At 41.7% G+C, this 14,683-nt stretch overlaps 1 long non-coding RNA gene across 1 annotated transcript in view; it reads right to left on the bottom strand.

Moving 5' to 3' along the window:
* Positions 1-229: 229 nt before the first annotated feature.
* Positions 230-14,683, bottom strand: part of LOC144262135 (uncharacterized) — a 105,747-nt gene continuing 91,293 nt past the window's right edge. Inside the window, exon 3 of the long non-coding RNA XR_013345491.1 lies at positions 230-530. This is a non-coding gene — a long non-coding RNA (uncharacterized LOC144262135). The remainder of the gene's footprint in view (positions 531-14,683) is intronic.

The raw sequence follows: 14,683 nt of genomic DNA, 5'->3' as shown, positions 1-14,683 counted from the left end.
TTGAGGCTCAGAACAGAGGTCAGGAGTCCTGAGTTCTATTTCTTCCTCTGTCACAGACTCCCTGTGTTAGCGTGAGCATGTTACTTAAACCCAAATTTTCAAATGTAGGCTAAAGAGCAGCAGCAGCAACAAGAGTACAGGCAGCCGGAAGCTCTTTTCTTAGCTCCCCCTTGACTTTACCACCCATGGATTAGGGAGCAAGTTTTTTGTTTTATTTTCCCTCCTTTTTTGTTGTTGTCTCTGCTCCCAAGGATCCTCTTGAGGAACGTGGTGTGATATGGCATGTATTAAGGTAAGTGCTCCATTTGCTCCCACTGAGTCTTCACAAATCTCTATTATGCAGAAAGTATGGACGACAGGGGATGGATCATTTGATGATTGCCTGTTCTGTTCATTCTCATTAAAGCACCTGGCATTGGCCACTGTCGGAAGACAGGATATTGGGCGAGGTGGACCTTTGGTCTGTTCTTATGGCTGTTCTTATGTTCTTATCCATAGGAAAATGTAGGAATCTTCCCAAAGTTCCTGACCTATGGAGAGAAACAAGTCTAAACAAATTATCTAGCTATGGTACTTATGTGCCTCCCATTACCATAGGCTCTCTCAATAACCCTGTGAGAAAGAGAAATGACATTATTGCTGTCTTACAGATGGGGAACTGAGGCACAGAGAGCCTAAGGAATTTGATGATGGTCTCACAGCAAGCGGAGAATTGAACCTCACTGTCCCCGACAGGCAGCCTGACCACTGACCATTTCTCTCATCTGTGAGGCTCTTTCCAAAATCTCCAGAAGGAGTTCATATCTCCTTTCTGGCCGAGACCACACTGACTTCAGCGACTAACAAGATCAGACAACCTATCTCTCACATCTGGAGGGTTCCAAGCTAAAAAGAAGATGAATTACAGAGGATGCTTCACCCACTAAGTTTACAGACATAAAGGGGTGATTTTAATTAGTTGTGTGTTATCTTGATGGTATCTGTGTCATTGTGTGCAATTATTCTACTAGGTTTACATGTGTATGTGTGTGCGTGTGTGTGTAAGATACATATACATGCATTCTCTACAATTATTTGCAATCACTACCTCATGTAAGGAAGCTGCTCTGAGTAGTTTAACTGACCTTATTCATCTCTAAGAAATTCAGATTCCAATAAACACTTAAGTAAAAACATCTTTTTTGACCCGACCATATCCCTAATTAAATTAGATATTAGATGACTATTAGCGAAATCAACAGAACTAAGATACATGTCAACAGAAGTAATGCATGCCTTGTGTACTACCATTAATGCTGGGGCCACAATTGTGGGCAGCTCCTACTGATGCCACACAAAAAGGGAAGCTGTTTACTTGACCCACCCACACCACACACATAGACATGAAAAAGGGCTTACTGTAAGCTCACCCTCAATAAAAGAACTTCTATTTTATTTGTGCCACTTTCAATGACTAATCTGAGTAGAGTGGGTGTCAGGTCCTGCTGTCACCACAAAAAGTATGGCTCAAGCCGTTAAAGTGGCTGCTAGTACACTAGTGGAAACAAAGTTCCTGGTGGTGGTAGAAAATACAGGAATGGTTATTCTACCTCTAAGAATTCTGACCATGAGAAAGTTGAGGTGACTTGGTCACAGTCTGTAAATACTTACATGGGGAGAAGATTTCTGAATCTAGATGAGAAAAAAGGCATAACAAGATCCAGTAACTAGAAGCCGATGCTAGTGAAATTCAGAATAGGAATAATGCACACATTTTTAATACTAAGTATAATTAATCACTGGAACCACTTACCTAGGGATTCTTGCAGTCTCTATATCAAGACTGGGTGTCTTTCTAAAAAGGGATGTTCCAGCTCAACCAGAAGTTGTGTTTCTCAACAGGAAGTATTGGGTGAAATTCTATGGCCTGCATTATGCAAGAAGCCAAACCAGAAAATCACAATAGTCCTGTGATGGGGAATTTGCCCCACACTGGCCTGTAAAGAGTTAATGGAGCCCTAAGAAGGCTGTGCGAAAAGCAGCCAACAGGAGACGGGCTGCGAGGAGCAGCCAATCAGGACCTGGCAGGCCCATATAAAAAGAGCTGCAGGGCAGAACAGGGGCAGTTGCTCCCTGGAGGTCAAGGAGGGAGGAGTTGCTGCTGCCTTGCAGGCAGGGAAAGATAGCATCCTAGACAGAGCGTCCTGGGCAGGAATAGGGGAGTGAGAGTGAGCTCCTAGCTGGCTGGCTGGCTGCTAAGATTGGCATGCCAAGACCCTGAGGTAAGGGTGAAGAAGGTGCTTGCCCAGGGAAATGTACTGAGAGGTTTGAGAGGATGCAGCACATGGCTGCCTGGGCTAGGACCCAGAGTAGTGGGTGGTCCTGGGTCTCCCCAACCCTCACTTGCCACTGAGGAGGTGGCTGGACAGTTAGACTGCTGTACTGGCCCCCAGGAGGGAGGAGTGCAGAGTGTGGACTGGCTGGAGGGCTGTGCCATGAAGAGGATGCTACAATCCTTGTAGTGGCATGGGTCCAGGAGCAGAAGTGACAGTGGGTGAGACACCACTGGGAGCGGGCATATTGATCTGTGGAGCTGATCACCAAGATGACCAGCAGAAGGTGCTAATATGGTGAGTGGTGCCATAGGTGCTGGAACTAGGGGTTCTGGGGGAGCAGCAGCACCCCATGATTTAAAATGGTTTCCATCATTTACAGGTTTTATAGTATTGTTTAATGGCTTGCAGCACCCACACTATACAAATTGTTCCAGCACCTATGAGTGGAGCCCCATCACAGGTCCCTTCTGACCTTAAACATTTATAACCAATCCCATTTTTGCCTCAGTGGAGAAATAAAAGCTAAAATCCAGAGATTTGGCTAGGGAAGATGAAAGACCAAAAACCATGAGGGTTATGAAGGCTCTAGGCATCAGATGGTAGCATAACCAATGAGATAATGTCTCATGTGGCTGAAGCCATCACTATAGGCGGTTTGTGTGGCACTGAATCATAAAGGCTCTGATCCAACAAAGCACTGCTAAAAGCCCTATTCACAAGCTAAAAGTTGTGTGTGCTTAAGTGCTTTGCTGGACTGAGACCATAACAAAGGCTTAGCACAATCAGTCTCAAAATAGAAAGTTTCTCTAACATTATGAAGAAGTACAAATACAAAATACAGCAGAACCAGTTAGGGCTTTATAGTAATACCCTGGGTATTTTAGATCTAGACTCCTATAGAAAATCTGAGACCTAAAACTGCATTAAGGGCTTGATCCTGCTCTCACTGATGCCAAAAGTGAAATTCCTGTTGGTGGCAGAGGTGCAGAATCATGGCCCTAATTAAAACCCCAGGGCCGTGGTTGGCAGCAAAATAATTTTCCTGTTGCCAGTTTATTTGGGTTTTTTTTTTAAATAGAACCATTTATTTATTTATTTTATCGTGGGGAGTTTCATCATGACTTTAATGTTTACTGTAATAGAGTGAACTGGAAATTAATGTGCTACTTAGAATGTCTTAGAAAATGCACTCAAACAGGTACCACCTCGTTAAAGTGTTCTTTGGTCTGGGGTTATTTATGATCCTCCACAGCTGGGCCAGAATGTACAAAGTTACTGCACAGGTTCCCCTTGGAAAAAAAATAAAGGTCCTTTTAATTGTTTCTTAAACAATGTAGATTCAATTGATGTGGAGAAAAGGTTTCACAAAATTAATGTTCAATTTGCAAAACATGTCAGCAAGTTTGACAGGCTCACAAAAGCCCAACTTCTGCTGCATTTTCCCATCTCTGCTTGAAATCTAAGAACAGAGTTCCTGCAGGGGATGAATATTATTGAAAAGGAAGGAATGTAGACTTAACAGAGAAGTTCCTTTTTAGTACTTTTCAGAGTGGCTGTGTTTACTGGGTTCCCTTTCCTATGCCATTTTGTTTCAAATCCACTATAATATTGATAAAATCGGATTCCAGTAGTGAGCAGTTTGCACTGATTGTGCATGTGTGTGTGTGACTAGATTGATGTGGATTTCTTTGAGAATGTCATTTGTAGTGGGGGGGAAAAAGTGGTTCTGAAAATAAGCCAAACACAACGTCATCTGTATCTTAATCTGCTCCACTGTTTTGTTAATAATCTAATGTAACTAGATAATAAATGCATCAAATAGTGTTTGTGTTTATGTTGCTATGGCCAGTAATCTCCCTACTTCAGGATGCAAGCCTTTTTCCTCCTGTCCATTAGTGTCTGAATTAATTCTTCCATTATTGTACAGCTCCATTTCATATTTGACTGACTGCTCCGGTTATGTCAGTGATTTCACATGCTGTGTTTAATGAATATATTTTCCATATGGAAAAATATCTAGCTGATTGTGTGTCTTACCAGCTAACCAAAGACGAGAACAACTGATTCAGAAAGATTCCTTTAACACCAAACAGAGTGTCATTACAGTACTCAAAGCATACCCACTAGCCATTGGCAATGAACAGAATAGACTGGCCCACACAGTTTAAGTTCCCCAGGACAAATCTAGTTTACATAATTACTTGGACCTGGATGCACAAAAGGAGTTCACAGTGCCTAACTTTTTTAGGTACTTAGAAAATCATTGCATCTCACAAAGCCTGAGTTTGATGCCTAGGTTCCCTATGCAACAAATGGGGAAAAATACTCTTCCTATCCACAAAAGCCAATATTTCAGGCAAGGAGCCATCTAAGCTAGCCAAGGGGAGATGCTGGCTAGAGGGGTATATGCTAAGCACTTAAACCCAGGCTGCAGGGAGGTGGCTAGCTGTGCTAGCAATTCTCAGCTGTGAACCCTCCCCTGGAGTTTGGCAGCAATGCCATTTTAGCAATAAGCTGGGGAGCAGGAGGCACTCCCTTTATAAATTTTAGTCCAGTGGTTAGGGTACTCACCTGGGATGTGGGAGACCCCTATTCAACTCATCCCCCACCACCACTTGAGGAGAAGGCAGTGATAGGGCCCTCTCAAGTCCATGCTCTCGTCACTGGGGAAGGACATATTCTGAAATAGAGGTTCTCTCAATCACTCCTGTTGAAGTTGTTGCACTTGAGATAAATAATGAAAGCAGGGAGCACTGTATCTGGAGTTTCCTACATTCTGGCTAAGTGCTCTAATCACAAGGCTACAGAGTCCTTCTTATGCTTGTGCCCTCTCTTTGTCTCTGGCCATACATCAGGATATTCCATAGGCCAGTGATTAGAGCCTACACCTAGGAATCAGAGTAGCAGCTGTGTTAGTTGGTATCCATAAAAAGAAAAGGAGTACTTGTGGCACCTTAGAGACTAACAAATTTATTAGCGCACGAAAGCTCATGCTCTAATAAATTTGTTAGTCTCTAAGGTGCCACAAGTACTCCTTTTATTTTTACACCTAGGAGGTGTCAGAGCCCTGTTCAAATCCCTCTCACCACCCCCCACCCCACTCCCCCCTTGTGGGTAAAGAGAGGACTTGAACCAGCAGTATCCTCCATACCAGGTGAGTACACTAAGCACTGGACTAAAAGCTATGAGAGAAGTCATCATCAGCCTAGCTGTTCTGCATGATTTTGCCTGAGAGGCCCACTCTGGTAGGTGTGTTCTAACCATACACCTGCTGGCTTGGGCCCTGCATATAATTTAGGCAGCCGAATGCCTGTCTTTTGCTGGTTTATGAATTGCCCTGGGATTTAGGTGGAGATAAGTGTCCAGACACCTAGGCTGAGGCAGCAGTGCGCAGGCCCAAAGGCAGAAACATAGGCAGCTAGGGAAAGCTGCAAAAACATAGGTGCCAAGTGAGTGTAGACAGGAGCTTTGTGCAGGACAGTGGTCCCAAAACTGGGACTTGTGCATCCAACTGTTTTTGTGCATCCAGGCCCTCTCCCACACCCAAGCAACTCCAGAATGGGGTTCCTCACTCTAAGGGCACTTTTTGGTCTATGGAATCTATTGTTTTGAAAAGGAAAATATAATGTTTCAAAATATTTTTGAGTTGTAAACATCAATAAGTTTTCTCTAAATTGAACCTGACTTCTAGCAGCCAAAGGATCTATGACAGCAATGAAGGATCACCCGGGGTTTTAAGGATGCCTTACCCCACTCCTGGAATTCCCCTACACTAGCGGCTGTGAGTAGGTGGTGTATTATATATCTAGCTGATACCACCTGTTGAATGGAATGGAAAGCAGATGGCTTTAAAGCAACCACCAGCTCTTTTGCCCATAGACAAAGGAACACATTTGCACTGGTGTGGGAGCAAATCTGGGGTCATGTACATTTCTCCAGCCCCACTATTCTCATCCCCCCTACACTCTCCCCCTCTGGACTAGTCTGGAGCACCTCGTCTTTGGAAGCACAGGCATAATTCATTTATACTTGTATTTAGAGTCTTCAAATGTGCAGATTAATAGTTCTGTGAAATCAGCTAGAGATACATTGGCAAAAATAATGAAGGTAAGCATTAAAATTAACTGAAAGATAGAAGAAAGACTCCAATTATACAGGTAAGAGGATATATTTCCTGTTCTCAGAACTGAGGCTCCTGCTCCCATAATCCTTACTCAGCAGGAGGGTTGCCTGGAACTAGCAAGTCAAAGATATTTTTGCCTGAATGTGGACTAAAGGATTGAGCCTCAGGAGAGGATGGAAGAGGATAAAGTATGGGCCAGATCAGACGAGAAACATTCACATAAAAGAATCTGACACATCAGAAAAGGGCAGACAAATAAACAGTGACAAGTTTTTAAAGTGCTTGTACACAAATGCTAGAAGTCTAAAGAATAAGATGGGTGAACTACAGAGCCTCATGTTAAAGGAGGATATTGATATAACAGGCATCACAGAAACCTGGTGGAGTGAGGACAATCAATGGGACACAATCATTCCGGGATACAAAATATATCGGAAGGACAGAACAGGTCATGTCGGGGGAGGAGGGGGGCACTATATGTGAAAGAAAATGTAGAATCAAATGAAGTAAAAATCTTAAATGAATCCATGTGTTCCATAGAAACTCTATGGATAGTAATTCCATGCTCTAATAAGAATATATCAGTAGGGATCTATTATCGACCACCTGACCAGGACAGTGATAGTGACGATGAAATGCTAAGGTTGATTAGAGAGGCTATCAAAATAAAGAACTCAATAATAGTGGGGGATTTCAATTATCCCCATGTTGACTGGATACATGTCACCTCAGGACAAAATGCAGCAACAAAATTTCTCGATGCTTTAAATGACCGCTTCTCGGAGCGGCTGGTACAGGAACCCACAAGGGGAGAGACAACTCTCGATTTAGTCCTGAGTGGAGCACAGGATCTGGTCCAAGAGGTAACTATAACAGGACTGCTTGGAAATAGTGACCATAATATAATAACATTTAACATTCCTGTGGTGAGAAGAACACCTCAACAGCCCAACACTGTGGCATTTAATTTCAGAAAGGGGAACTATGCAAAAATGAGGAGGTTAGTTAAGCAGAAATTAAAAGGTACAGTGTCTAGAGTGAAATCCCTGCAAGCTGCATGGATGCTTTTCAAAGACACCATCATAGAGGCTCAACTTAAATGTATACCCCAAAGTAAAAAACACAGTAAAAGAACTAAAAAAGAGCTGCCGTGACTTAACCATGTAAAAGAAGCAGTGAGAGATAAAAAGGCATCTTTTAAAAAGTGGAAGTCAAATCCTAGTGAGGTAAATAGAAAGGAGCATAAACACTGCCAAATTAAGTGTAAAAATGTAATAAGAAAAGCCAAAAAGGAGTCTGAAGAACAGCTAGCCAAAAACTCAAAAGGTAATAACAAAATGTTTTTTAAGTACATAAGAAGCAGGAAGCTTGCTAAACAAACAGTGGGGCCCCTGGACGATCAAGATACAAAAGGAGCACTTAAAGACGATAAAGTCATTGCAGAGAAACTAAATGAATTCTTTGCTTCAGTCTTCATGACTAAGGATGTTAGGGAGATTCCCAAACCTGAGCCATCTTTTGTAGGTGACAAATCTGAGGAATTGTCACAGATGGAATGGTCACTGGAGGAGGTTTTGGAATTAATGGAGAAACTTAACTTAATAACAAGTCACCGGGACCAGATGGCATTCACCCAAGAGTTCTGAAAGAACTCAAATGTGAAATTGCGGAACTATTAACTATGGTTTGTAACCTGTCTTTTAAATCAGCTTCTGTACCCAATGACTGGAAGATAGCTAATGTAATGCCAATATTTAAAAAGAGCTCTAGAGGTGATCTTGGCAATTACAGACCCATAAGTCTAACATCACTACCGGGCAAATTAGCTGAAACAATAGTAAAGAATAAAATTGTCAGACACATAGAAGAACATAAATTGTTGGGAAAAAGTCAACATGGTTTCTGTAAAGGGAGATCATGTCTTACTAATCTATTAGTGTTCTTTGAAGGGGTCAACAAACATGTGGACAAAGGGGATCCAGTGGACACAGTGTACTTAGATTTCCAGAAAGCCTTTGACAAGGTCCCTCACCAAAGGCTCTTATGTAAATTAAGTTGTCATGTGCTAAGAGGGAAGATCCTTTCATGGACTGAGAACTGGTTAAAAGACAGGGAACAAAGGGTAGGAATAAATGGTAAATTTTCAGAATGGAGACGGGTAACTAGTGGTGTTCCCCAAGGGTCAGTCCTAGGACCAATCCTATTCAATTTATTCATAAATGATCTGGAGAAAGGGATAAACAGTGAGGTGATAAAGTTTGCAGATGATACTAAACTGCTCAAGATAGTTAAGACCAAACTGTGAAGAACTTCCAAAAGATCTCACAAAACTAAGTGACTGGGCAACAAAATGGCAAATGAAATTTAATGTGGATAAATGTAAAGTAATGCACATTGGGAAAAATAACCCCAACTATACATACAATATGATGGGGGCTAATTTAGCTACAACTAATCAGGAGAAAGATATTGGAGTCATTGTGGATAGTTCTCTGAAGACTTCCACGCAGTGCAAAGCGGCAGTCAAAAAAGCAAACAGGATGTTAGGAATCATTAAAAAAGGGATAGAGAATAAGCTGGAGAATATCTTATTGCCCTTATATAAATCCATGGTACGCCCACATCTTGAATACTGCGTACAGATGTGGTCTCTTCATCTCAAAAAAGATATACTGGCATTAGAAAAGGTTCAGAAAAGGGCAACTAAAATGATTAAGGGTTTGGAACGGGTCCCATATGAGGAGAGATTAAAGAGGCTAGGACTTTTCAGCTTGGAAAAGAGGAAACTAAGGGGGAATGTGATAGAGGTATATAAAATCATGAGTGTTGTGTAGAAAGTGAATAAGGAAAAGTTATTTACTTGTTCCCATAATATAAGAACTAGGGGGCACCAAATGAAATTAATGGGTAGCAGGTTTAAAACAAATAAAAGGAAGTTCTTCTTCACATAGTGCACAGTCAACCTGTGGAACTCCTTGCCTGAGGAGGTTATGAAGGTTAGGACTATAACGGGGTTTAAAAGAGAACCGGATAAATTCATGGAGGTTAAGTCCATTAATGGGTATTAGCCAGGATGGGTAAGGAACGGTGTCCCTTGCTTCTGTTTGCCAGAGTGTGGAGACGGATGGCAGGAGAGAGATCACTTTATCATTACCTGTTAGGTTCACTGCCGCTGGGGCACCTGGCATTGGCCACTGTTGGTAGACAGGATACTGGGCCGGATGGACCTTTGTTCTGACCCAATATGGCCATTCTTATGTTCTTATGAGCCTCGTGAATGTCAATAGCTGGCTGGGCACTATATAGCAGTTTTCATCAGAGGATCTCAAGAACGTTTACAAATGTTAATAAATCAAGCCTCACAAGTAAGCATTAGAGCACCCATTGTACAGATAGGTAAACTGAGGTGAAGAGCCATTATGTGAGTTTCATAGGGGACCTTCTTTCTCCTATCCTACAGTATCTTCATTTCCCTTTTGCCCCTTTCCAATATCTGCTCTTCATCTATTTTGTTGATTTAAGGTAAGACAAAACTATAATTAATATGTATATGCTTTTAAATATATTATATACAAGTATATGGTTCCTATACACAATATCAGTGAAAAAATCGTATCCAGACTAAACAGAAGGTCCTTTAACACCCCCCACCCCATTGGGAAAGCAAATAATGAAGAGATTTTTATGTGCATCTCCCCCAACCCCAAACTTATCTCCATAAGCCATATAACATTTTTATTAACATTTTGTGTTAGCTAACTAAATTTAATCTGTCCATTTTGATTTATCTTTGCCAATGCTACATTTGTTTCACTTAAATCCCAATCCTATGTGCTCAAGTTAGATGAACAGACATTTAGATTTCTGAAGTCAGGATACTGAGACAAAGGTTGATTAGTATTTCCTATCACCATAATGGAAGACCTTAATGGGCCATATGTCTCTAAAGTGTTCTTCTTTAGTTTATTTTGGCCAATGCTATTTTAAATAGCAGGAATAAAAAGCAAACAAATTACAGTATTTTCAAGGCCCAGATGAGCATTTTCAAACCCTGAAGATCAAAAATTCTCAACGTTAGAGATCCTTATTCTAAAACTTTTCTACTCATGAATGTAAAATATAAAGTAGTTTAAGTAGTTTCAGTGTATCACAACTTGCATGAGCACAATTATAAACTATCTCTGGTAGAATATTTTGCAAAGTTTTTTCACTTTAAAGTTTAAATAATTTGATATTCCACCACTGTAAATTAAATCTTTGCTTTTTTCCTTTGCTACTAATAAAATCCTTTAAAAACTGCTTTCCTGTTATTAAAATGTCCATTGTTTACAAACGTACAAACTGATTGCTGCCTACTATGACTCATAGATGGTAAAATCATTTTGCAGCACTGTTATAAATGATCTCTTTTATTAAAACAATACCTGGCAAACAAAGGATTCATTTGCATATCAGATTAATAGGAAAAAATATCTGACAGTCTACCCACTAGTACCAGAAGCAGGAGGGGTGGGGGAGTCTGAGTACTCTTCTATTATACTAAACTAGATTTCACAGAAATCTGAGCAATAAAAAGAGGCTGTGATTTAGACATCACATCAAATTTAAGTTTGGTATTCCTAGTTCCACTTTTTATAACTGACCCAGCCATGCGTACACTCATCTTTGATTTGCCACGCTGCTAATGGGCCTTTCTGAACCAATTTTCAATGTGCCAGGGTCAATGTGTAGCCAGCCTTCACATATGCGGCTATGGCCAAAGACAGACAATGTTACACATCACTGACACCTTCCCTCTGACCAAATTTGATGGTGATCTGAGGAGAAAATCAGGAGGGAAAGGGTGAAGGAAAACCCAAGATGCAGGGCAGCAAGTAGGAAGTGTCTGGAGATGGTGGCCTGAGAGCCCTGCTCTGCATTGATGAGGGTGCCATAAATTGGCTTGGCAAGCTCCACATATGATAAGAAGATGTTCTACTGACCCCAGTACATTGCCATCTAAGCCACAGCCATTTAAAGCCCTCTAGTCACTGGACCCCTTTAATTGCCCACTTTCTTAAGGATCTGAAACCAGAAATTAATAGTCTCCAGCCCTAATTTCAAATGAACAAGGCTTTACAGGAATCCTTGATTTTGCAATGTGGCTCCTTAGAACTTGTCAGTGATTCCTTCCCTACTATTTTCCTAGTTCCCCCTGGGGAAAAGGGTGAAGTAAGACCACTGGCCCAGCTCACTCGGGGTAACGCTGATTAGGCCAGACAAAGAATCTGCCACAGTTCTCCTTCTCTGCTCAACTAGATTTGCTTTATTCAAGCTCTGGCAATTCTCTAGCTATTCAGGTAATTTTTTCCTTTGTTCTGTGTGATCATTAGTTTGTTTAATTTGATAATGAAGGTTGTGCTAGAGCAATTCCAGAAACTGTCTACCTGCTGTGACATTACTTCCTGTATTCTTCATAGAAATATGGCTATGATATGAGTATGGCATAACTAAGATATACTTTATGCAAGATGGTTCATGTAAGGTATCATTGGAAAGGTTATAAGTTACTGAATCTGGTTATCCAATTTGTATGCATGTATCATTTCTGTATCTAAAGTTAGGAATATGCAACAATTACAACTGGGCATGTATTTGGGAGACACCTACCAGACAGCAGGCCATCAGCCTTGATGGGCTGTTAGGAAGAAAAACAAGACGGTGAAGATACTAATCTCGCTCCTTCCTGACAGTTGTCCTGGGATGTAGCTGTGACACGACTACGTCAGGCAGTCCTGTAATCTGGTACTAAACACTATCTTGGACTTCTAGTAATTTTGCACTAAGAGGAGGGGGAGATCAAGTTTGGGAAACAAAAGATTCCCATCTTATGTAAATCATATTTAAGGCTGGGGCGGAAGGCAAACAGGACCCCCCTCCATTGCCTACCCAAAAAGAAAGACTGCTGAAAGTACCTGAAGGGACAAAGGAACTGATCTGAGGGTAAAGGCAGGGGTGAGTCCAGATTGAGACGGGGATCCAGTCTGTAAGAAGAAATAACTGGAACTGTAAGCTACAGAAACTCTGCAGCTTGCTTAAAATAATATTTAGGGTGAGAAATTACTTCTTGAAACCAGTCTCTCTAAAATCTTAATCTTAGTATGTATGTTTTATTTGCTCAGTAATCTGCTTTGTTCTGTTTGCTATCCCTTATATTCACTTATAATCTGCCTTTTTATAGTTAATACATTTGATTTGTTTATTATTAAACCCAGTTTGTGCAATTTCTAACTGGGGGGGGGGAAGGCAAGAAGTTGTGTATATCTCTCGTCACATTGAGGGAGAAGGTGAGGTTTTTATGAACTTGCGCTGTGCAGATCTTTCTATACAGCACAAGAGAATATACCTTTGGGTCTGCTATCCAAGGCAGGTGGGCACCTGAGTGCTGGGGCGAATCTCTTCAACTGTGTCTTCCCAGAGCTGAACTCAGTGTCTGTGTCTTTCTGCAGCCGGGTGTGGCCCTGCTTGTGTATGTGCTAGAGGAGGCTGAAGAGCCTGGCTCAGCAAGACAGGGTAAAGGGGCCCCAGGCTGGCACAACAGGTGGACTCAGTGGTATGCCAGGACATCAGGTGGCACCTTAAAGGGGGGCAATCCATCACACCTGCTTCTCCTCATCCTGGGTTTTCCCTCACCCTTAAAAAAACCTAACAATTGCTGCTGAAGTTTGGTGGGCCTGGCACCTGACTGTGCTGCTTTTGGTACAGTCAAAAACCTAAGTACAGCATGAAAGGAAGTGCACATTTTTCATCTTGCATCACATGTGGCCATTCAAGGGATTAAGGGGCTGTGCCAGTTTCATGCAGTCTTTCAGGAATGATTCAGCATTATCTGCCGCAAGTGCAAGGTTTTATGACATCTGATGAATACATGGAAAGGTGTATGGAATGGAAGGGCAGCCAGCATATCACAGTAGCTAATGCTCAGTAAAAAATGCAGAAGTCCAGTTATGACCTGCAATCTCTAGCTTAAAGTAAAAGAGGCAGGCATGATTTCTGTCATCAGGGGTGACCAAATAAAAAATTAAGTTGGCAGAAAATACTCCCTTTGCCTGGTAAACCTCAAGCTCTATTGTGTTAAACCTATGCAGTCCTAGAGCCTGTTCCAAAAAATAGCGTCAATAGCTTTGACTTTTAAAAACATCTTCAATTTTACTGTGAGCAGCTGAAGGTCTGCATAGGAGATCAAGTCCTGCTGTAAATGTCAGGGTCTGAGGGGAAAGGCATCACCAAATTAGCAGGATTACTAGATAGGCAGGTAGCTGGGAGTCAGCAAAGAATGAGCTAGAGATTCTCAAAAGCTTTTTTGTTGCTGCAGTTGTCGTTAGAAATTGAAATGATAATATAAATTGTCAGCCCATAATAGAGGGGTTACAAAAGATAGCACTGAAGAGAATCTACAGCCCTAAGGATGAGCTGCAGTCCTCATTCATTGCAAAGCAAGCCTTGATTTTGCCGTGTGTTACCGTGGAAGCTACTAGCAGTTTGCGCTACTTTGAATACTCAGGTCCCTCTCTGCTCCAGGAAGATAGTAGCTCCAGAGACTCAAGTATATCACGACACGGCTACAAATGTTCATTTTTTAAACATTGGACAATTCAGTGCAGTTGTCTAATATATTAGCACTTCAGCTCACTCAGTTGTCTCTTCATACCATGGAGTCGATCATAGTCTCAGTTACAGCGTGACAGACTTTGGTTTCCCATTACACCCTTTTGGCATTGGGAAAAAACTGCTGCCATCACATTGTTCACTTGGCTTGTGTGTTATGTCCCGTCTCCCCCATCCACATCTGTCTCGTCTATTTAGATTCAGGGCCGGGACTGTCTACTACTTTGTGTTTGTACACTGCCTAGTGCAATGGGGCCCCTTTCTTGGTTGGGTCTGAGGCAGTACTATAAAAAAGGTGATGAATAAGAATGGTCACAGGATCACAGTCTGAGATTAAAAGCTGACCTGGAATGCAGATGATTAACACATTAGAGTGTTATTAATTTCTCCTGATATATTTGGTGAGTCAAATCTATGTACTGTACGCTGTCAAAACCACCGAGAGCTGTCTTATGGAGGCTACACTACCAGTCACTGCCTGAACCCAATGAAGTCCACCTTCTTTTTCAGCTCTGGGTTAGGGAGTTGGCACACACTAGACTGTAAGCACCTTCTAGTGGTAATATTGTGTGTCAATGACTGGTCTGAAAGGTGACCA

This window comes from Eretmochelys imbricata, chromosome 3 (assembly GCF_965152235.1).
Source record: "Eretmochelys imbricata isolate rEreImb1 chromosome 3, rEreImb1.hap1, whole genome shotgun sequence".
NCBI classification, from domain to species: domain Eukaryota; kingdom Metazoa; phylum Chordata; order Testudines; family Cheloniidae; genus Eretmochelys; species Eretmochelys imbricata.
The sequence above is the reverse complement of the archived record's forward strand: the minus strand, read 5'-3'. Positions and strand labels throughout refer to the sequence as shown.